Raw genomic sequence first — 22,955 nt, forward strand, 5'->3', positions numbered from 1 at the left:
AAAAGGTGTCACCTGGCTCTGCCTGTGGTTATCTATAATGTCTCACCCAATGGGTGTTGTCATTTTTCAAATAACCTGTTTAACTTAAAGCACCTAGGAAATGAAGTTGCTTTATTTTGAAACAGTATGCAGAACAATATGTTAGGTTAATAAGATGTATGCTTGCTTTCTACATGTTACCCTATTAAAAAGAGAGAATACCAGTGCGGTAAAATAGCCACTTATCCATCTCCATCACACAAGACTGGCTTGGTAACCCATATATTGGCATGGAAGCAAGATAAAAGGAGGGTATGCAATAGATTCTGTGCCAGCATAGCAAAATGGGAGCAATGATAAAGTGACACTGGGCGATCATATAATGTTTTATCCCAATTAGAATAAATGGGGTGCTGCAGATAGGCTGGAACGACAGAGATGAACCCAAAACCATCCTGGGCAAGCAAGGACACATGTCAACCCTAAGTCATACCCTGTTTTGTAATTTAGGAAACTTTCTCATAATGTTGCATAACTGGGACATTTGGGATTGATGATGTATCTGTGATGTACTCCTCTTTTGGATTCCCTGAGAAAAATCTTTTGAGATATAAAGTAATCATTGCTTACTATTCAGCCATGTAGAGATTGTGTGTTTCTATATTTGAGATAATGAGTCCTACTAGGAGAGAAGAGGTATTAATTCTTGGGAGGGGTAATTTTACATCAAGTTTAGACAGTTTTCAGTATTCACTAAGCTCCTTTTTTATGGCCAGTGTAGGAAAAATGCTAATGCCTCACATCCAAACCTGTTTGGAGATATATCAAGTCAAGCAGAAAAATGCCATTCTCCTAAAAGAACATTAGGCCACAGAACACGAAATCCATCAGGCAGCATTTTGCCTGGCATGGATCCTCCAAAGAAAACAAACAAATCAGAGTTGGATTTTTAAAGACTAAATAACAGCAAGCCAAAGAAATAGCATTTACATTGAAAAAACTGTAAAAGTTGACATCCTCAACTCATTAAATATGATGGGGAAGAGTAAAATATGTAGCACTTTTGCTCCTTAGTGTGGGCTTTGAAACCTCCCCTCCAATGGTGATTTCACCACTTCCTCTCTAAGCTTCAGATTCTGCCTTTGCAAAAGGAGAATACCCACCTCCCTAAGTTGTTACGTGCCTAAGAAAGGTAACATTATGCAGAGCGTTAAACATATAACCTGACACAGAGACACTCTATAATAATAGGTCATTTCCCTTCTAAAGCAACCCAGATTTCTGGAGGCAACTAGCGATAGTTTGGTACAAAAGTGTTGCAGTTTTTGCCATTACTTTTAATACAATTAAAAATGCAACTACTTTTGCAGCAACCTAATAAATGTTGTAACTAAGAACATCTACAGTTCTGGGTTAAAAATTCCCCTCTACTAGTTATGAATTGTGTAAAAGCTCAGTTTCCTCATCTTTGAAATAGGCTAACAATGTCTACCTGACAATGTTTTGTTTTCTCAGTTTTAATTTTTTCCCATGGTTATATGTGAACAAAGAATGAAAAATCAAATGGTTCTAAAAGGCTTAGCATGAGAAACATAAACCCTCCTGTCCCCTTTTCTTCCTTTTCTGAAGGCAACCAGTTTCACCTCTGTGGGATTTGTTTTTTTTTTTTTTTTTTTTTTTTGGATTCATTTGGTATTGATTTTCATCTTTAAATAACATGTCTCTTGATTCTTCAGTTTCAGGGATTATCTTTTGACTTCTTACTATGGAAAATGAGTCTTTAACTCTCCTCAGCACACCCTCCTAATGTAAATAAATCATAATTTTGATTAGGTCATTAACCCATGATTACATAACTATGACTATGCAGTGCCATTCTCAAGTGAGCAATGAAACACACCAAGATTACTCTTTCCTTCTTTCGTAAATCTTTTCACTTTTCCTAGTCTCTGTTTGTTTGCTTAGGTTTCTGTATACACATTACTAATCCAAACCCTAAACTTTTGGTCAATTTCCAAAAACTTATTTAAATATAATTAGACACATACTATAAAATACCCTTCTAGGACATTCCTTCACCATCATCCTGGGAGTTTCCCTCCAGTCTCACCAATGCAGCACAGCGTAGCACTCTCTCGTAGCCTGAGGTATCACCCCAAGTTCTTTTTGTCTCATGACCAAGAACATTAAGGAGCATGGACACCAAGGGTGAGGTTGGAGTGCAAGTTTCACAAGCAAAAGAACAAAGCTCTCTGCTGCAGAGAGGGGACCCGGAAGAGGGTTGCCATTTCACAGTTGAATACAGAGACTTTTATAAGAAACCAGTGAGGGCTGGGAATCTCATTTGCATAAAGCACAAATTTCTGGTAGCTCCACCCCATTCTCCTAGTGTGCATGCAGGCCCTTAGCTTGAGTTACTCCATATTGCTTTGTTCCCCTTACTGTGCATGTGTCAGAGATGGAATTTTCCATTATGGGCATGTCTGGGCAAGTTTCCTGTTTGGCCTTTCTTATCTGTGGGCATGTCTTATGCAAGCCCCCCTGTGCAAGTTCCCTTATCTGTGCCTGCAGCTTGATTTTTCAGGCTGTTCCTTTGTTTGAAAGAATTCAACCAAGGACCCACTGTAAATGCCTGCCTGATCGTTTTCTTCCTACCTCCTCTCTGTTTCTTTGCTTGTGTCTTCCTCTTCTGATTTATTCTTTTGTTTTCTGAAACATATCCTGCTAAATATGTCTCACCCAAAGGGTGTTGTCATTTTTCAAATAACCTGTTTAACTTAAAGCACCTAGGAAATCATGGTGATAGTTTGGCTGGGAACAGAATTCTAGGATAGAAATAATTTTTCTTTTCTTTTCTATTTATTTATTTATTTAATTCTAATTTTTTTTTTTTTTTTTGAGACAGGGTCTCGCTCTGTTGCAATTCAGCAGTGGCATGATCTCAGCTCACTGCAGCCTCCACCGCCTGGGTTCAAGCGATTCTCCCACCTCAGCCTCCCAAGTAACTGGGACTACAGGCATGCACCACTGCGCCCAGATAATTTTCATATTTTTAGTAGAGATGGGGTTTCACCGTGATGGCCAGGCTGGTCTCAAACTCCTGGCCTCAAGTGATCCACCTGCCTTGGCCTCTCAAAGTAATGGGATTACAGGCATGAGTCACCATGCCTAGGATAGAAATAGTTTTTCTGATGAATTTTGGAATTATTGATCCATCGTCCTCCAAATTTTATTGTCCTCCAAATTCTTTGAGAAGTCAGAAACAATTCTAGCTCCTGTTCTTTTGTATGTGACCTGCTTCTCTATCTCTCTCTCTGTCTGTCTGTGTGTCTCTCTCTCATACACATACACACACACACACAAACAGCACTTATAGGCTGTTCTCTTTGTCTTCATTGTTCTGAACTTTAACAGTATTGTGATTTATTATGGAGTCTCATGTTATCTTTTCTGGTTGATACTTAATATGCCTATTTAATTGGGAATCTTTTTTCCTTCTGTTCTTGAAAATTGAGGATTTTTTTATTGTTGAGAATGTATTTCTCTCTTACCTTTATCCCGTTCTCTTTATCTACAATGGTCCTATGATTTTCTCTCTTTTCTTTCCTATGTTTCCTCTCCTTATGTTTTTGCTCTATCCTTCAGAAACTTTCCTGAGATTTCTCTTCAGCTCTGTGTCCCCTCTGCCACTGCCAGGCAGGCAAAGGCAAATATTCAGGCTGCACACACATCAGTCCTGCTGCAGCAGCATTTCCAGGGAGAGTCGTGCGGACAAGAGCAGTAGCAGGCATTCAGGTTTCCCATTGCCCTCAGCATTCTAGGGCAAACCACCGAGATCTAGTAAGCTGTGAGATTCCAAAAGAAGGGCACCAAACCTTGGGCTGTACGGCTTCAAACTTCGTCATTATAGAATCACCAGCATCTTTCTTAGTATGATCTGTGGGCTAGAGGACAAGCCTTATGTTACTAGCGCAGTGAACAAGTGGCAGGAGTACCACCTCAGGAGCCACAATTGGGGAAGTACCATGCCTTCCCCTGGTGTGACTGGAGAGTAGGGGCCAATGTTAGACTATAAGAGTTGACTAGGAATAATTGCCATAAACACTGGGCCATGGTTAGTTTCCTCAGAGCATTGCAGAGAGCCTCTTTTTCTGGGAGGCCAGCGTACAGGAGATCAGTCTTAGACCAGTTAACCTTCACCTTTCAATTATCATGACTTAAATTTTTAGGAACTCTCTTCTAGTATCTGAATGTTCCTTATTTGTAGCACCCTTTTCTTGTTTATGCAGATAAACAAGAAACACCCTTTTCTTGCTATTGTCAATTTAATATCTAATATTTCTCTGAAAAAATAATGATAGAATTTCTTTTTCCTTGCTTTGTACTTGATCTTTTGTGTCAGTTGTCCTCACATGTCTATCGACTCATAGTTGTCTGCCCATATTTAAGAGCGTGGCACTAAAAAGCCAATGTGAAGCCATGAACATGTAGATGGAAGTTCATGGACTAAGAACTGGGCCATTTCCTTGTGGAACTCCCCATACCCACATTAATATTTAGGTGTTTCCTTTTTGGCTGATCACTACCTAGAGAAAGAATATCTAGTATCTAGTCTCAATTGGAAGGACATAGGACTCAACACCAGTGTCCTGGGAGCCTCCTTGGGGAAGGAGACTGAGAATCTCAGCTTCACTATATAAACACTCACTAAATCCCTGCTATCCTCAATTCAACCTGGTATCCTCTGACCCAGAGACCTACCTCTGTATTACCTGCTTAGAAAGTAAAATCCCAGAATACTTCTGCAGTGGGGAAGGTTAGTCACCTGGATGCATGGAATAAGGGAGAGCAAATAGGGACCTAATTGATTCTAAACAGCATGCTCCAGTGCTCTGTTACCTGACTTCCAGTGATACCTGAATTCCCGAATCTTTGGGCATTCTTTTGTAGAGTAAGTCAGACTGCTTCTTGTTTTTCCCCACTGCCAGTTTAGGATTCAGGGTTTCTTATCTGCTAATCATTCAGTTGCTTTCCAGTATTTTAATAGTAATACCTCCCAGCCATTCTCTCTGTCTTTATAGGCTTATGCCTTTAAAACACAAAATCCTTGTGCTACTGTTTTAAAAAGTTTTAGAAGGTTCCTAGGACTCTAATAGGATCATTGTGACAAGGAAATGAATAATTTAAGGAAGCCAGCATAATGCCTGACACATAATTGTAGGGATTATTTTTGTTATTTTAATATTCAATCCTTATAAAATCACCCAAATTTATAAATTATGTACTATATAGCCAAACAGCATGGACAAGGAGGGCCCTGTGAAATTAAGACCTATGTCATTCACCTTCCCAGTGGTGTCACCATGAGCTTTTAGAATGGTTAGTTTCCATTCCATTTCATTTAGAATGACCTTGTAAAAGAAACAGAGATTGAGTGTGAGTGACACCTATCCACGAACATAATAAGCTTTCTAAATCTATGTTCAGCATCCTGTAAGTACACCCTCATATTGAAATGCACATCTCCACTACTGGTAAATTCCACAGACTCCTATTGAAGAAAGAATTGCTCCTCTGAAGTTTGCTACCTCATCTTCTCACGTTTATCACTTCTACAAAGTCATGCAGCTTGCCTCAGGTGACCCTGTGAGGTAAGCAATCTTGCACTGTGTGTGGGCATTTGCGCTGATGCTCCCAGAAGCAACCCTTAGTCCTTGCACGATTTCTGGCCTCAGGAGAATTATACAATAGAAGACAAGTGGGGAAAAAAAGGTTTAAAAAGATTCTGTGTTTTTTAAAGCCAGATACTTTTCAGATAAGCTTTCCTCAGACCTTTCATGTCCCTGAATAAAGTATATTTTTGGCTATGCCCCATAAACTACTCCAATAATCCATTAAGAAAGCTGTAGAAATCAGCATAGCAAACTATCAGTGAGCTAGTTTAGTTATTCACCGGTTATTAATCTTCTCAGCTCAGGGTCATATTGTCCTGTCTTCAGCATTTTTCACAGTGTCTGATGATGTCCAGAGAGTTAATGGAGGTCCTGAAATGTGGATACAACAAGCATGATAATCCCTTGACTTGATGTCATTCTAGGGATCATCTTCAAACTTTGTGTGTTGCCCTGGCAAATGAGTGATTACTTATCTGGGTGTTTGTATACTGTTCTGGCAAAGAAATGTCTATGTACAATGATAATTTCCTTATGATACTTTCACTAGCAACAAATTGTTTTCAGCATTTGTTATCAGTTTTAGTAGCTGTCATTTTTGTTTCTTCTTTAGCTTCCTTGTAAAATTGAGGCACATTTTTTCATGACTTAGAGGTACACAATATGAGCATTGTCCTCTAACTAAATTTTACTCTCCCCATCCCTAATCTCTGCATGTTTGGAGAAGTTATCTTTCTCTGAAACTTCCTACACTTAAAACGAACCTAGGCACAAGAGACTTCAATGATGATGATGGTGATGAGGACAGTGATGATAGTGATGAGGATGATGATGATGACATCTTTATTCAAATATTTAAGGCGTTCATCAAATTACATGAAACCACAGGAATATTACAAGTTAAGACACAAATTAACTGACTTACAAGTCAAGTAACTTTCCCACAATCAGTCAACTGGTAAGTGGCAGAGCTAAAATTTGCATCCAGATTTTTCTGACTGCGGAACTCAGTTTCTTAGCTACTTCCAGTCTGTAAGAGCAGCTTTCTGTCTAGAATCTGTACCCTCTCACCACAAGAATCTAGATAGCAGTTTTTCATTTGGATCCGCATGGTACAGGCATCTGTCTTTACACCTGGAAGAGGTTCTTTTACTTAGGATGTCTATATTCAACAAAATATCATTTGAGATCATGTGGGGCATTCTTGACCTTTGCAAGGATTTTGGCGTTTACTCTGAGGTAAATGCGGAGGCATCTTTGTTTCTGTCATATTCTTAGTAATAGCTAGCATTTTTGAGCACTTTTTGTGTAGCAAGCTCTACTCTTGCTTGTTTGTTTTGTTTTTTTGTTTTAGTTTTTGTTTTTGAGACACAGTCTCGTACTGTCGCCCAGGCTGAGTGCAATGGCGCGATCTCAGCTCACTGCAACCTCTGCCTCCTGGGTTCATGCAATTATCCTGCTTCAGCCTCCCAAGTAGCTGGGATTACAGGTGCACACCACCACACCCAGCTAATTTTTTGTATCTTTAGTAGAGATGGGGTTTCACTATGTTGGCCAGACTTCTATTCTTAAAACTTTGTATTGGCTGGGCACCGTGGCTCACACCTGTAATCCCAGCACTTTAGGAGGCAGAGGCAGGTGGATCACCTGAGGTCAGGAGTTCGAGATCAGCCCGGCCAACATGGTAAAACCACATCTCTACTAAAAATACAATATTAGCCCCGCGTGGTGGCGCATGCCTGTAATCACAGCTACTCAGGAAGCTGAGGAGAGAGAATTGCTTGAAACTGGGAGGCAGAAGTTGCAGTGAGCCAACATTGCACCATTGCACTCCAACCTGGGCAACAAGAGCAAAACTCTATCTAAAAAAAAAAAAAAAAAAAAAAACTTTGTATTATGTCACTCATTTAATCCCCAAAGTGTGAGGAATACATTAGTATTCCTATTATTAATTCCCATTAAATCTGGGGAATCTGAGGTACTGAGAAAATAAGCAACTTGTCAACACAGTCAGGAAGTAGTAGAATTAAAATTGAAACTCAAGAAGTCTGGCTTCAGTGTTCACATTTTTAATCCCAAAGCTAAACTGCTCAAGGAGTCTAATTTTCCAATATGTAATGAATATGTAAAACACATCTTATAAAAAGAAATAATGAATATAGAATGAATGTTTTCAAAACTTGGAAATGTTTTAAATCCACATATTTTTGCCTCCTCTTGAGCTGAGCCTTCATTTATGGCACTGGGCTCCATGCATAACCAAGACATTACTATGTTTGGGAGCATTTGATGGTTAAATCTAATGATTCCTTTTTGGCTTTCTCAGAGATGCTTCTTTCCATTCTTCTCTTGGATCCTTTTCTTACCTCATAACCCTGTGCTTAGTCAGATTCTCATTGTTTCCTTCCCCTTCTTATGTCTTGACTTCTGCAAGTACCTCTGGTTCTGACATATGTCACATTCTATCCGAATAAAAAGAGAATTAGGCAAAGCTCATTTATACCTAAACATTGGCAGCCACCCAAACACCTCTTTCACAGTGAATTAAAGTAAGCAGTGAGCTGTAGAGATATTGGAATGGAAATCAGTAAATTATAGGGCTTTTGAACCAACCATACCTGGGTCCAATACCTGTTTTCTCCTTCTCACTAGGTCTATGGCCTCAGAGAATATACTTAACCTCCCTAAGGGAGCCTCGGGTACTTTTGTCTATTCAGTGATGATAATGATGATGCCTATATCATAGGGTTATGAAGTGTGTCTGCTAGTGATCCACTCACTCTGCAGATATTTACTGAGCACCTATTATGTGTCAGTAACTGTGCTATGTAGAAGGTATCTATGCAGAATTAGAGAGGCATTTTCTCTGTTTCACATGCTTATATTTTAGTGAGGTCGTAAAGGCAACCATGTAGTACAGACCCTGACACATGGTAAACGCTTTCTGTACATAAATTGCAATGATGATGAGAGTTGATGGTGCTCAACACTGGTGATGGGGCCATCATGGTATCACCACCATTTGCCTAAGAACTTGAAATAGAAATTCCAGTCCACAGGAACTAGTCATCAATAAGAAATCTACTTGTTTTCTGTCAGTTATTTTTCTCCTCATAAAAATGACCTATTAGATAACCACAAAACAAAAGAGAGAGTGTTTGGTCGATACATCCCTAAACAACTTGATAAATATACTACAATATTAGCTTTTGGTGACAGTAATAAAGGTAGACATTTTAAGAATTTCTTTTTTTTTTTTTTTTTTTTTTTTTTTTTTTTTTTTTTTTTTTTTTTGAGACGGAGTCTTGCTCTGCCGCCCAGGCTGGAGTGCAGTGGCCGGATCTCAGCTCACTGCAAGCTCCGCCTCCCGGGTTCACGCCATTCTCCTGTCTCAGCCTCCCGAGTAGCTGGGACTACAGGCGCCCGCCTTGTCGCCCGGCTAGTTTTTTGTATTTTTTAGTAGAGATGGGGTTTCACCGTATTAGCCAGGATGGTCTCGATCTCCTGACCTCGTGATCCACCCGTCTCGGCCTCCCAAAGTGCTGGGATTACAGGCTTGAGCCACCGCACCCGGCCAAGAATTTCTTTTAAACACATACATTAAATCTTCTGTTGAAAGGCAGTGGGCTGACAGATGTCCAAAAGTCATAAGTTAAAGTAAACTCTTCTAGCACCAAGGTGAATGGTCATCTTTATCCTTAGCAAACAGAGAATCTTTTTTTAAGTCATGCAATCCTATAGATGCTGCATTTTCTTTCTCCATGTTTTACCTCCTTTTCGAACCTGTGGTTTAATGATTCTGAATTTGCCACCTTTCTCATCAGTTTCACAATTAATCCTCTGAGTAATTTTTCAGTGACATCTTTTCCTTTTGGAATGTGCATTTATGCAGTCCTCTGACTTGAGCAGCCAGATTACCATTGGCGCATGAAGTGTCTTTGGTGTCTTTGGATTTAGCTGCTAGCTTGAAGCATCTGGCAATCGAACATAAACTCCTGTACTTGAGCATTCATGCTTGAACCAGAAATTACTTTGTTATCTCCACTGGCTTTTATTAAGCAGCCAACAGCTGCCTTGGAACTATGACTTACTACAGTGAACTGGTTCCCTTAGAACATTGCCCTCTTCTTACTCTCAAAATAAGTGTCTCTTTTTCCTTTCTTCCCCATGCAAATCTTTGGCATCAATAGTAACGGTAATAATAGTATCTCATACTCTGTAGCTCTTTATGTTTTATGAAACATGTTAAAATCCATTAACTCATTTTGAATTTTATAGTCATCCTGGCATGCCAAATACCATCTCCTCCAAATTACAGATAAGAATACTACAGCTCAGAGACGTCGAATGACTTGCTGGTGGTTTCATGCCTAATCAGTGCTGTATGGCCACACCTAGAAACTAGGCTTTTAGACACTAAATTGAGTGTTTTATAAATTTCATCGTGATGACATTTGTAGCAAAACCTAGGTTAGTATCAGAGTGTCACTAAGAGAAAGTCTTTTACTCCCTGAGAAATAACGTCCAGCAACTATTTCTGAGTTGAACTCTATACCTGGGCTAATTTCCTGTGAACTGAGAGTCCTGCTTGTTACTGGTGCTCCAGCGTTGTTTGGGAGCTCCTGCCATGGGAAAATAGCAGGGTATCCTGTTGGTCGCCACATTGCCCAAGTGAAAATCGCATCCTGCATGAAAAGTGCCCTCTGGGGTTGTTAAAAGTGTCAGGTCCTGCCTGGTGTGGTAACCAAATGCAAGATAACCTTTCTGTGGAAAGCAAGCATATGATGGATAAGAAATGATTTTGTAAACTTGGACTGATCTATAAATGCAAAGAACCATATGCCTTGCACATCTTGCCTGCTTGAGTAAGTGAATGATTTTTCTTATGTATCTCTCTGTGAATATTGGTTTATTTGATGCTGCAGCAGTTTGCAAACCCTGTTCACTCTTTTGCACTGCAGCCCAGAGACACACCCTGGGGAGTTGGCATGTGTCATACAAATAATGTGTACCTATTTATTATAACCTAGGCTTGGGTCTTGCCTCACTAGCTTTCCTACCAATACTGAGCTATTAGATTCTAATGGATAATCTAGGAAGTGAATACATTCCTGTAAACTTTAGCAAATTTTATTGAGGAACAGACATTTAAATGTACTCACTGACACATACACACACACACACACACACACACACACACACACCTACCTAGGGGTTTTGTTTGTTTTAATTCAAGTGAGTAACATGTTTGTGGAATGAGGAAGTCATTAATGTTTTTTGACTAACCAAGACCTAGCCAAAAATCTATTTCTCTTTCTGCCCTTAATCTCTTTCTGAAGTATCCTGCCAATTTTTCATGCTGACCGTTTCTCAATATTTTCAGTCTGTAGTAGTACTAGAGTGCTTCACTTATCACCATGGCAAAGCCTTTAGAGAACAGTAAATGTGGATTTGGAAAATATGGGACTTTGGGTCACATCAGAACTCTGAGTTAAATTTCAGGTAACTTTTAGTTGAAAGTGGCAAGATACAGCTTATCTGCAAATGACTGTAATTATAAAGATAGAGCTTGCCCAACAAAGGGTTTCTATTTTAATATCATAAAAACCAAAAGATGGAATGGTGCTCCACTAAACACTGCCTTTTCACTTTCTAAAAATCCTTTTCTAGCTCTGTGTACTTCACATCGTGTGAATGTCGTTTATTAGTATGTGATGTCTTTGTGGAGTAGAGGATTCTGCCGCTCTCTGCTTGTCTGTCTTGCTCTGTTTCTCTGCATTTTCATCTCCTTTTTCTTGTCTCTTGGCTTTAACATTCTTTCCACCTCCATTATCCTTCATATTAGATTAGATCTAACTTTTAAATTATTTGATGTATCTTTAAATTTTATGTTCCCTGTAATTTAAAAGACATGAAAAGTTGTAAACATCTCTCTGAAAATAAACTAAATTAAGTTGCTTTAAACTTCCCTGACCCTTGATTGATTTTTTTTTTTCTCTTTGGGTCAGCAACTCTCAATAGAGAGAAAAGTTTCCCTATCTCTAGTGTGGAAGATTGGACTAAATGTGCAGTGACCCTCAAACCTGCTCCAGAGAGTAGTTCTTCCTTATAAGAGTGAGTTTTCCAATGATTTGCCTCTTTCTCTTCAAAATGAAAAACAGTAACAAAGTGTTAATTCAGGGCTCTTCAGATTTTCATTCTCCCTCCTCTAAATTTCACTGAATGTGTTTATGGATCCCACTATGAAGCAAACAGTGCAGCAGGAAGAAGAGTCTCTTTTAGTTAAACTCATAATGCCTTACCTAGCTGCACACAAAGGGGACATTTCAACAATTGCAGGGGACCTAAGAGCTATTAATAGTTGCCCATTCTGAAGGGTTTCAGGAAAAAGTTGACTTAGAATTACAGACAAGCCCTCAAACAAGCTAGTCAGTGATGGACCAGACTATTGGGGGTGGGGGAGGGAGGATTGTTTAAGGTTTTGTTTTGCGGAAAGCATTATAAACCAACCCTACCAACATCAAATAAAGACAGGGTAGCTAATATTGTCTATCAAGATATTAATACCTTCTATTTTAAGCTTCATATGCTCCTCCGTGACCTCATCTCAAACCTATAAGCAAACAAAGAAGTACTGCTTTAGAATATGCGAATTACTGCTTCTTTCCCAAGATGCAGTCCTTAAGCAGAGGAATCTGAAAACATGTGGAAAATTGCTAACAGGAGCAGGTTAAACAGAAAAAGAGGGACACTCTCCTTCTGCTGAGGTTTCAGCACCATCTACTGTCCAGAATATTAATTCTTCCTCACATTGCACTGTGTGTGAATGGGCACTTCGTTGTTCCTTTGCATGTAATCGCAATGGAAGGCATTGTCTTTGGAATTCGTTGTCCTTGCCTCAAGGTGCACATTTCCTTTCTTTTATAGTTTAAGTAAATATTCGCTTACTTTGTATCAGTAGATGCAGCCCAATGCCCAGCAGATGCAATAATATTCCTTTAATCAGCAAAGATCTTATTATGCCATTCTTATGCATTGACTATGATGACATTTACTGTATTTCACTGACACTAATGGGATTTTGGGGGGACTATTTTGCTCTGTGAGTCATAAGAGAGAGTTACTTATGTACAGTCGCTGAAATAAATAGAAAGCATTCTAATTATTATTTGATGAAAATGTTTCTCTGTGGGTAAAAGATATCTGTGGTTCCCATTTATGATTCTTTTTTATATTCCATCATAGTCAAAGGCACTCCATAGAGTGATTTTAATTACACCTTGATTCAAAGATACAATGTATTTAATTTGTCATTGAGAATAGTCTTTTCCTCGTCCTTTTAGATTGTCATTTCTTTCAAATCATAAAGAAAGCTTCAAAAAGAAAATGTGAGAGGGCAAATTTAACATATTTCCCCCTTTCCTCTTCTGTTATTACTTGCTATTTTGCTTGAGGAGATATTCTTATTCATAATGGAAGGTTAGGCACCTGCAGAAAATTATTTGCATTTAGAAAGACATCCCAGATGAGAAACCCTGCTACTGAAATATGGCACAAATCCAAACCCAGGAGGTTTGCTTTCCCTGGTGATGGGTAAAGATTAAAACAAACAAGTTGACCATGAATGACTTTAAGACAGATTATATCTTGCTTATTAAAAACAAACAAACAAAAATCTCCTTATTAATAGTTGTAACCAAGTTAGAGACTTGGGAGGCAACCAAGAGCATTTGAGCATCATTAGAACAGTCTTCATAATGAAATAGGTTCTTTATGCTACACATTTTGACCAGGCAAATCTAATAACTTTGATTACCACTTGGCTGCTTGTTTCCCAAGTACCTATACTTGGCCACCCTCAATTGGCTTGTGCATAGCAGTTTCCATTTGTGGCAGTCAAGCTTATTAAACAGCTCTGCTTTGTGATTTTCCCCCAGTCCTTGAAAATAGATCGGTAAGCATTCCGCTCAGGGGCGATTTGTAAATTGCTTTACAGAAGGCTCCAGTTTGTGCTCATGCCAACTGGGGTCAAAATTTGCCTTGTGTTTTCTTATGATGCCATTTGTCAAGTTGCACACGTTGTTCCAAGAACCAGGTCACAATACTACGTGGCAGTGCTTCTTGGTACGAATCGATTGAAAACCTTGACTTGTGAAAGTACCCTATGCTAGTGCTGTGTTTTTTCTGCCACCTAAAAGGGAAGATTAACTTGTCTTCAGCCAAAATACACTTACTGTTCTTTTTCCAATTGGTTCCTCTTCCCTTCTTCTTAAAACATATTTAATTATGTTAACAAAAGAGAGGTAAGATAAATAAGGGTGCTATTGAGAGAATTAGCCTATGTTTTAAAATTGTAAAAATTCCTAATTCACAGGCATAGTTCCTCAATGGAAAACAAATGTTAGTGAAAAGTAAATGTGTCTAAAAGAGATCAAATGTGTAAAGAATTTTCCAAAGAGCAAAATTATAAGCAAATGAGATACTTAGGAACAAACCAAATATATAGATGTCTGATATTATGTGAATGATGATAACCTGAACAGATTTTATTTCATCAGGCTATTTCGGCAGTTAAAGCTTATCCCTAAAATCAGGACTTGGAGCTGAGCTCCCTTCCAGGAACCTAGGGCAGACAAAAATTTCTACCCAGATTGGAGACCTTTAAAGGACATTTACCTGTGGCCAGAATGGGCAGCAAGGCCACCCCAAAAAAAGAGCCAGACCTGTACAATGTAGGGTGCAATGCCCTTTATTTTGCTGTGCCGTGATGTGCAAACCCCAAATTTTTCACATAACAGGCCTTTACAACCACACAACAGGGAGAAGTGGGTGCTCATGAGGAAGAAAAAACTTCACTTGTAAGATGAACTCCCAAACCAAAATTACAAAGATCTTGAGGAAGTCTGCCACCATAAGCGACGATCAGCAAATAGAACAAATGGTACTCGATCAGCAAATAGAACAAATGGTACTTCAAAAGTAGCAATAATGGAACCACCTGAAAAGGACTTTTAGCTAAGTATATGTAGATTTCTCAAGGATAACCTCACCCACCCCATCCATCATTTCCTGCTTCCTTCCTTACCTTCCTGACAGAATGGATCTGTTTCTGCAAAGTAACTCAGGAGGAATAGAACAAACTGGAAACTGTGTTTTCATTTGTTTGTTTTGACAGCTGCTTCAAAATGTAGATCCTAATGACCCAGCAGAGAATAGTAATTATAAAATTAATCAATGTTTCTCCCATTTAAGGATGAATTATTCTCTAAAAACTAAATATAATTTTAAGTAATGCCTTGCTCCTGGCAATAGGTATTTTATGAAAGTATTAATTCAGATTTTCTCCCTGGTATGAAATGCAAAAACACAGTGTTTAAATTTTAGGGAACTGATATATTTGCTTTACTCATTCTTCTTTTTATAAGTAGCATAAAACTTTAATTTTTAAATGGCATATGCTCTAGAATTAGCATTCGCCATCTTTTTTATTTTATTGTTCTGTGGAGTATTCATTTTAAATATTTACATTTTAAGTACTAAAGCAATCTGAGCAACCTTCCCTTTCCTGTCTGGCACAGAAGAGTAATCACAGTGAGTGAGGATGCAGAATGGTGAGATGGGTTGGAGAGCTGTTTGGAGACATGGTTGTGGGTGAGTATAGAGATGGTGGGCAGAGGAGACACCTGGCAGGGTTGACAGATTGGTTATACTAAACAAAATGTAAGTTGATTAAGCAAATTAGGAAATGTTTTCAGGATAAGATATAGAAATATTTATAGATGTGTAGGTATTATACATGTATACACACGGATATTTCCCAGCTCTGTTGCTGAGAGGGCCTAGGATCAATGACCCTCAGTAACAATAAGCACATTGGGTGTCCACCTCTTGATTTCTCAAAGCCATCCTCCACTAAAAAAGAACCGGAGCTCCCTGACAAAATGACTGACTCTAGGACTATTGCAGGAAAAAAGTATAACGTGAACCTTACTGGACCAGAAAGTAAAGAAACACTTAATGAATAATAATAAAATGTAAAACATACAAAGAGCCCAACTTAAAAGGACTCCTATTGGCCAAAATGGGAACAATTTGAGCGTCAGTGTAAATAATGTTAGTAAATGTATTACCACCTGTCAAAATAAGCCATGAATTTATCCTAATGTAAGTAAGTATATAAATAAATGGGGGAGAGGGGAACACTCTTCCTTGGAGTAGAACGTCAGCTGATATATGTAGAAGGAAAGATAGCAATGGAGAATCACCATTTGACAACCATCATAAAAGTCATTAATTCAGGCAGGAGTCTTCAATGGATTCCAAGGCTGGCAGGTACAAGTTTGATGACCATCAGGTACTGGTGTAATCTTGGAATACCTCCCCACAAAGTACTCATTATTTATTATTTATTTTAGTTTATTATTCTTTTTGAGACAGAATCTCACTCTGTTGCCCAGGCTAGAGTGCAGTGGGGCGACACTGCAACCTCCACCTCCTGAGTTCAAGCAATTCTCTTGCCTCAGCCTCCTGAGTAGCTGTGACTACAGTGCACCACACCCAACTAATTTTTGTAATTTTTTTTAGTAAAGGCAGGATTTGACCATGTTGGCCAGGCTGGTCTGGAACTCCTGGCCTCAAGTGATCTGCCTACCTCTGCCTCCCAAAGTGCTGGAATGGGATTACAGGCATGAGCCACTGCAGCCAGCCAAAATACTCATTATTTACAAGGGTATAAATGGTAAGAATAAGATGGAGAAGCCAGGCAAACACCATATATATATGTGTGTATATATGTATATATGTGTGTGTGTGTGTGTATTTGTGTGTATATGGTAGGGAAAAGGGGTGTGTGTGTGTATACACACACACACACACACACATATGTATATGGGGGAGAAGAAAATAAGCAAATACAGTAAAATATTACCTACTGAGGAGTCTATATGAAGGTGAAAGAGTTCTTTGTACTTTTCTGACAAACTTTCTGTATATTTGAAATTATTTCAAAATAAATTATTTTTTAAAACCAAGAAAAAAGTACAAAATGTGGCCTTATAAGCAAATTCAGTAATAAACCCAGATGAAGGGCCAGTGCTTGCCTGGTGAGTGCTGAGTTAACCTTCAGGTGGTTCCTTTTTAAAATTCCATATTCAACATAAGTCAGGGTAAATAATAAGAACTTAATATAGCCTCCTGATTTACAGTACTTCAAGATTCAAGGCCTTATTTTCATCAGTCTCCAACAGGGCCACTCACAGATCTTCCATAACTTATCTTTAACCAACTCTCATGAGTAGGAACAGTACTAGGCACCAGGGACTTATAAAAGTGTAAGATCTAGTCCCTGACTGCCAGAAAGCTGATCAGTTACAGGGGGAGAAGCAGGACACGTGTAAAAAAGACAAACGATTTTGCACAACAGGGCACTAGCTTAATGCTGAAGAAAAAAGAACAGTTAATTCCGATGAGCTTCATGAAAGGACAGGATCACCAGTGACAGGATCACCAGTGAACAGGAAGGGCATGAGGGGAGGTGGCTCGGATTCATGGGCTCTTCAAGACAGTAGGCTTTTTCCAGCCTGGCTGGCCATTAGCAGAACCTGGCATCCCGTCTCTGAGGGCGCCCACCTCCACCTGAATACCTCCAGAAATGGAGATTCATATTCTTCTGTGGCAGCCTGTTTCCCTGTTGGAAAGGTCAAATTAGTAGAAAGTTCTTCGTTCCACAGAGCCAAAATATGCCTGTTTGTATTTACTCTTTGCTTTCTACTTTGGGGCAACGCAAAATAACCTTAGCTTATCTTCTGCCTATAAGCCCTTCACATATTTGAGAACTACTGTCATGTCTCTCCTAATTTACCTTTCTCATGCCAAATACTTTCAGTTATTTTAGCTGTTAATGGAATTATTAGATCTTTCACTAACCCAGGTATACTAATGTATCAATGAATCTAAAACAGGTTCCTCATAAGCTGTGGTCTGACTAATGCAAAATATAACCAGATTAACACCTCCCTAAATTGGAACATCATGTGTTATTAATGCAACCTAAGATTGCATTCCCTTTCTTTACCAGCTGCACGGACTCCATGCACACTGAAATGCTCAGGTCTTATCCATGTGAGCTGCCAATCCCCCAGTATGTGCCTAGTAGCCGATTTTGTAAGTGTAGTTTTTTGCCTTTATCCCTATTAAAGTTTGCCTAGGTGAAAAGGTTGGTCCCGCTTGAAATCACTGTGAATCTTGATTCTCATCTAATGTTTAGGGTATGCCTTTTAGATGTGTGTTTTATGCAAAATTGATACAGTTTATCTTGCATTGATTTTTATTGAAAAGAGGGTACCAACTATAGAATGTTGAAATTCATCCCTAGAGATGCTATCTCAGGATTATTGTCGTCATTAATCAGTAGTCTTTGCTGTGGCATTTAAATATTATTAAAAATAATTATCTGACCAGTCCCCTTGTTTCATTTGAGGTGAGCTTGCTGTCTGCTCTTTGACTAGCTCCAGCCCTTTGAAGAATCCCACTTTTAAATTCTCCCTATAAAAACTAATTTAAGGAAAAAAGATACAATCCTACTGAAAGGCATCATCAAAACCATTGCAGTCAAAACATTTGTTAACAAAAGAGATGTGTCTCCTTTCACGAATGAAGATGACTAAAACACACATTAAATACTATCCTGATAGGCACAAGTGAATATCTTGGCACTGAAAATGAAAGATAAAGAAATTATAAACAAAAATAGAAGAACTGGTAGGATATCAGGAAAGCAACATTGAAATGGAATTCTTATCCTGTGGACCCAAAATCACTTATTTTTGGAGATAATAAGAACTATCAGCCAGGTATGGTGGCTCACGCCTGTAATCCCAGCATTTTGGGAGGCCAAGGCCAGAGGATCTCTTGAGGCCAGGAATTTGAGACTGACCTGAGCAGCATAGCAAGACCCTGTGTCTACAAAATAATAAAACATTAGCCAGGCACCAGTGGCTCATGCCTGTAATCCCAGCATTTTGGGAGGCTGAGGCAGGCAGATTGCCTGAACTCAGGAGCTTGAGACCAGCCGGGGCAACATGGCAAAAACCCTGTCTCTACCAAGAATACAAAACAAAAAATGGAATTAGCTGGGCATGGTGGTGTGCACCTGTGGTCTCAGCTACTCAGGAGGCTGAGGTGGGAGGATCGTTTGAACCTGAGATAGGGAGGTTGCAGTGAGCCAAGATTGTGCCTCTGCACTGCAACCACAGGGAGAGAATGAGACCTCATCTCAACAATAGAATAGAATAGAATACAATAGAATACAATAGCATAGCATAGCCGGACGTGGTGTTGCATGCCTGTAGTCCTACCTTGATGGGAGGATGGCTTGAGCCCAAGAATTTGAAGTTATGGTGAGCTTTGATCATGCTGTTGCACTCCAGCTTGGGCAATAGAACAAGACCCTGTCAAAAAATAAAAAACATAAAACAGTGCAGTGTTTTAAAAATAGAATTCTTATCCAATGGACCCCAAAACACTTCTTTTTAGAGGTAACAAAAGCTATAAATCAGAAAGTTTTTCCACCCACAGTGAAAGTGAAAATGTAATAAGGCTTAGGTAAGTGTTGTGATTTATACATCTAATCGTGGATCTGATTATTAACTGATTAGTCAATATTATTAAAAATAATGGTTAATAATTAACTATTCCTCATGGTTATAATCCTTAAAACAAAGCACTTAGTTTACCTTTTGTCATTTGTACATTACAGAAAACACCGTAGAAAGTAAAAGAATTTTTCATTTTTACTCTAGGAGAATTAAGCACTTGGTAAATATATATATTTTTAAGCATCGGTCCTCTGGAGTTCAGAATTTATCATTCTACACAGTATGAACCAACCACAAGTAGGAAAGTTTAGGCATGTTGTTGGTCCTATTTATTGTTGCTATTTGATTACATCCAAATCCAGCCATCAGTTCACATCTTGAGTTCTAATTGCCTTTGAGATTTCTATGCACAGAACAATAGCTGAAGTGACTCTTCAGAACAGAAGTCATAAATATAGGTTCTTCCTGATCTTGATGAATTAAAACCAAAGGAGAGGAGACAGTTTGTTTTGCAGGAAGCCATCTGTTTGTATACAGGGTTTGTATTCAAATTTTAGGAAATTAATCAAGTAAAAAGCATCAAAATTCACAACACAGAAAACAAGAGAGCAAACATACACTTTGAGAAAACCAAGTCGCTAATGAGATTTTTGAACCTCTTTAGTTTAATCTTTTCTTGTCCCTAGGAGACCTCTCTGGTATGTGTACAGTACATGACGTTGCATTGATTCTTGCTACTTCAGGGCTCAGCACATGAATCGGCGACAAGTGCTGAGTTAATGAATCAGCAGCTGTCAGCACAACAACTGTACCAACATAATCCTTGATTCAGGGAACTTCTCTGGTCCTTGGTTAAAAGACAGCTAAGTTTACCAATAATAAAAATCTGTCCCAGATCCCTACATGTGCATAAAGAGGTGAACGTTTCTTTAGGAGAGAAATGTCATTCAGAAACGTGAGCCAGAATTTCACACGGCTCTAGGCTTTGGGGTATGTGCACCTCCTTGCTTCTTGCCCAGAAGTTGTCAGGAGATAGGGAGACAAGACAATTTTGGGGACTGGAGACTGGACTTTTGACTCCGCACTCAAGTTTGATGTGTAGGCTTAGAGCTACAGCCAGCATGTTAGGCATGAAATCATCACTGCTTGTTACCTAAGGCAGTAACTTCATTACTCATGCAGTGAAACCCTCTGCAACCATCTGTACCCCATGGCAGAAATTCTTTAAATTCCTTCTGCATTTGAATATCTTCAGTTGACTACACATAATCAAGAGTGCAAATTGCTATATTATGCCCTTAGACTTATTCTCTGCATGATTTGCATGTGCATATCATGTTTTCAGTGAAAAGAAAGGCAGAATCGCACAATAGACAATATCTTAATGACTCTTAGACACCAGTCTGCTCATCGGTTAAACAGGGATGATAATAGTACCTATTTATTAGGAATAAATGAAATAATTCATGTAAAGTGCCTAACAGTGCTAAGGGACTCAGTTATTATGAATGTTCTTATTCCCTCAGCCTCTGTTACATCTGTTATCCGTGTAAACACAATCCATGCTTGGTGGATAAATCAACAAATAAATGAATTAAAATGAAAATCTAAATTGCAGAATCAGTGGGCAGCTATTTAAAGTAGAATTAGGCAGCATCTTTATGAAATAAAACCCATAGAGATATATTATTTTATCCGGGGATCTGTTTCAGTCTTCATTTTTTGCTTGCGGAAAATGTAAATTAAAAAACATCAAATGACATATTAAGTCAAAATGGGGCTATTCCTTGATGTTTGCTTAGAATATTTGTGCTTACCTCTTTTCCTCATTTAAAATAAAATAAAATAAAAAACTTAATCACTATCTATTCCCGATGGTAAGTGAATCAACATAGCAGATTTTTATTATGTAGCCCTCAAAGCCTCAGGTTTTCAAATCAGAGGTTTTCTACCCCATTACCTCTTTGCTGGCAGTACCTGTTGTTCACTTCCCATTTCATGGACATCACTCATTTAACAGTGACTGAAAGCACATTAATCTATTTATCATGATCTTTTCCTATTTTTAGAAAACAGCAAAAGTATATCCCACTACTAGATTATAACCTATTTAGGACAGAGATTTCCCTTTTCTAACTATCTGAGAGATTTTCTTTCTGTAGTTGAATAAAAGGATAGAAAAAATGTTTTAAATACTCTCTTTAAAGAGGAAATGTTAGCGTGGGTTATCAGTAAGTAAGACTCACAAAAATTCTCCTATCAGATATGATTTCAAAATTCCCAGCTGATATTTTAATCCAAGAGGTCCCCTGGATAAATACTTATATACCTCACAGCCTGAAATGCAATCCCATGACTATGGGAGAGGATTAGTCGTTGTTCTTTCATTATTTGGTTTGGTTTTGGTTTGTCTTCTTTGTAATTGTTTGATTGGCTTGATTTGGTTTAATATATAGAAATTCCTGGAATATGGCCTAATTCAGAATTTTATTCTTTAGGCATGCATATGGCCTTTACATTGAATCCAAACTGCTTCTCACGTGTGTACTCTCTGACACCATTTATGAAATCATGTTGCACAAAAATAAGAAACTATGGATGTGAATGTAGTTTTAGAGTTCATAAGCTGTCTCAGCTAAGCAAGCCCATTCTATTCCCAGTTTTAACTATAATGTAAAGGGTGAATTTTAAAGCTAATTGATGGTCCTGATTTTTAAAAAGTAATATACCTGTATCATTTTGTCAATGATGTTCATTGCAGCATTATTTATGATTTCTAATTATAAATATTAGAAAAATGTCTAATAAAATTTGCTAAAATGCCAACTAGTTTCAAAATTGGTAAAACTATAAGCTTAAGGCAGATTATAAAAATATGTTGACAAAGGAATAAACATGCTGATATAATATTGAGGAGAAAAAGGAAAATTGTATGTGTCTCTTTTCTTTTTTTTTTTTTTTTTTTTTTTTTTGAGACGGAGTCTCGCTCTGTGGCCCAGGCTGGAGTGCAGTGGCGCGATCCCGGCTCACTGCAAGCTCCGCCTCCCGGGTTCCCGCCATTCTCCTGCCTCAGCCTCCCAAGCAGCTGGGACTACAAGCGCTCGCCGCCACGCCCGGCTAATTTTTTGCATTTTTAGTAGAGACGGGGTTTCACCGTGTTAGCCAGGATGGTCTCGATCTCCTGACCTTGTGATCCGCCCGTCTCGGCCTCCCACAGTGCTGGGATTACAGGCGTGAGCCACTGCGCCCGGCCATGTGTCTCATGTTTTTAATGGTGTAAAACAAAACAACTAAAAAACTATGAACCGAAAAGACTGGGGGAAATTATACCACCACGAAAATAGATGTTTTATCCAGATAGGATTTGTTTTTCCATTCCTTCTTTTAATTTTCTTTTAATTTAGGAAATTCCCTGTGCTAAAACATTTATTACTTTTACAATAGAAAAAAAGAGCCCAACAAACTTCAAGTCAACATGGATTTTTCCTGTTTGCACTCAGCTGAAATGTAGCTTTCTAGTGAAACTGGAGAGAGATGAAAATCTTTTCAAAGAGGCAATTCAGAGCAGGCTGCCAGAAAGTAAGCCCTTCCATGAGCATCTTTAGAGATCTCACCTCCATGCTCCCTGGCTGAGTTCTGTTGCTCTGAGAAAGTTCACATAATGAGTGTTTTCATCTTTTCATATTAAAAATGACCTCCTGGCCTGAGT

General features: G+C 38.6%; 1 protein-coding gene across 1 annotated transcript in view; it reads left to right on the forward strand.

Annotated features, from left to right (window-relative positions):
* LOC104657379 (contactin-4) overlaps positions 1-22,955 on the forward strand; it is a 153,100-nt gene that overhangs the window by 96,746 nt on the left and 33,399 nt on the right. The gene's annotated exons all lie outside the window — the stretch shown is intronic.

Source organism: Rhinopithecus roxellana, chromosome 1, assembly GCF_007565055.1.
Source record: "Rhinopithecus roxellana isolate Shanxi Qingling chromosome 1, ASM756505v1, whole genome shotgun sequence".
NCBI lineage: Eukaryota > Metazoa > Chordata > Mammalia > Primates > Cercopithecidae > Rhinopithecus > Rhinopithecus roxellana.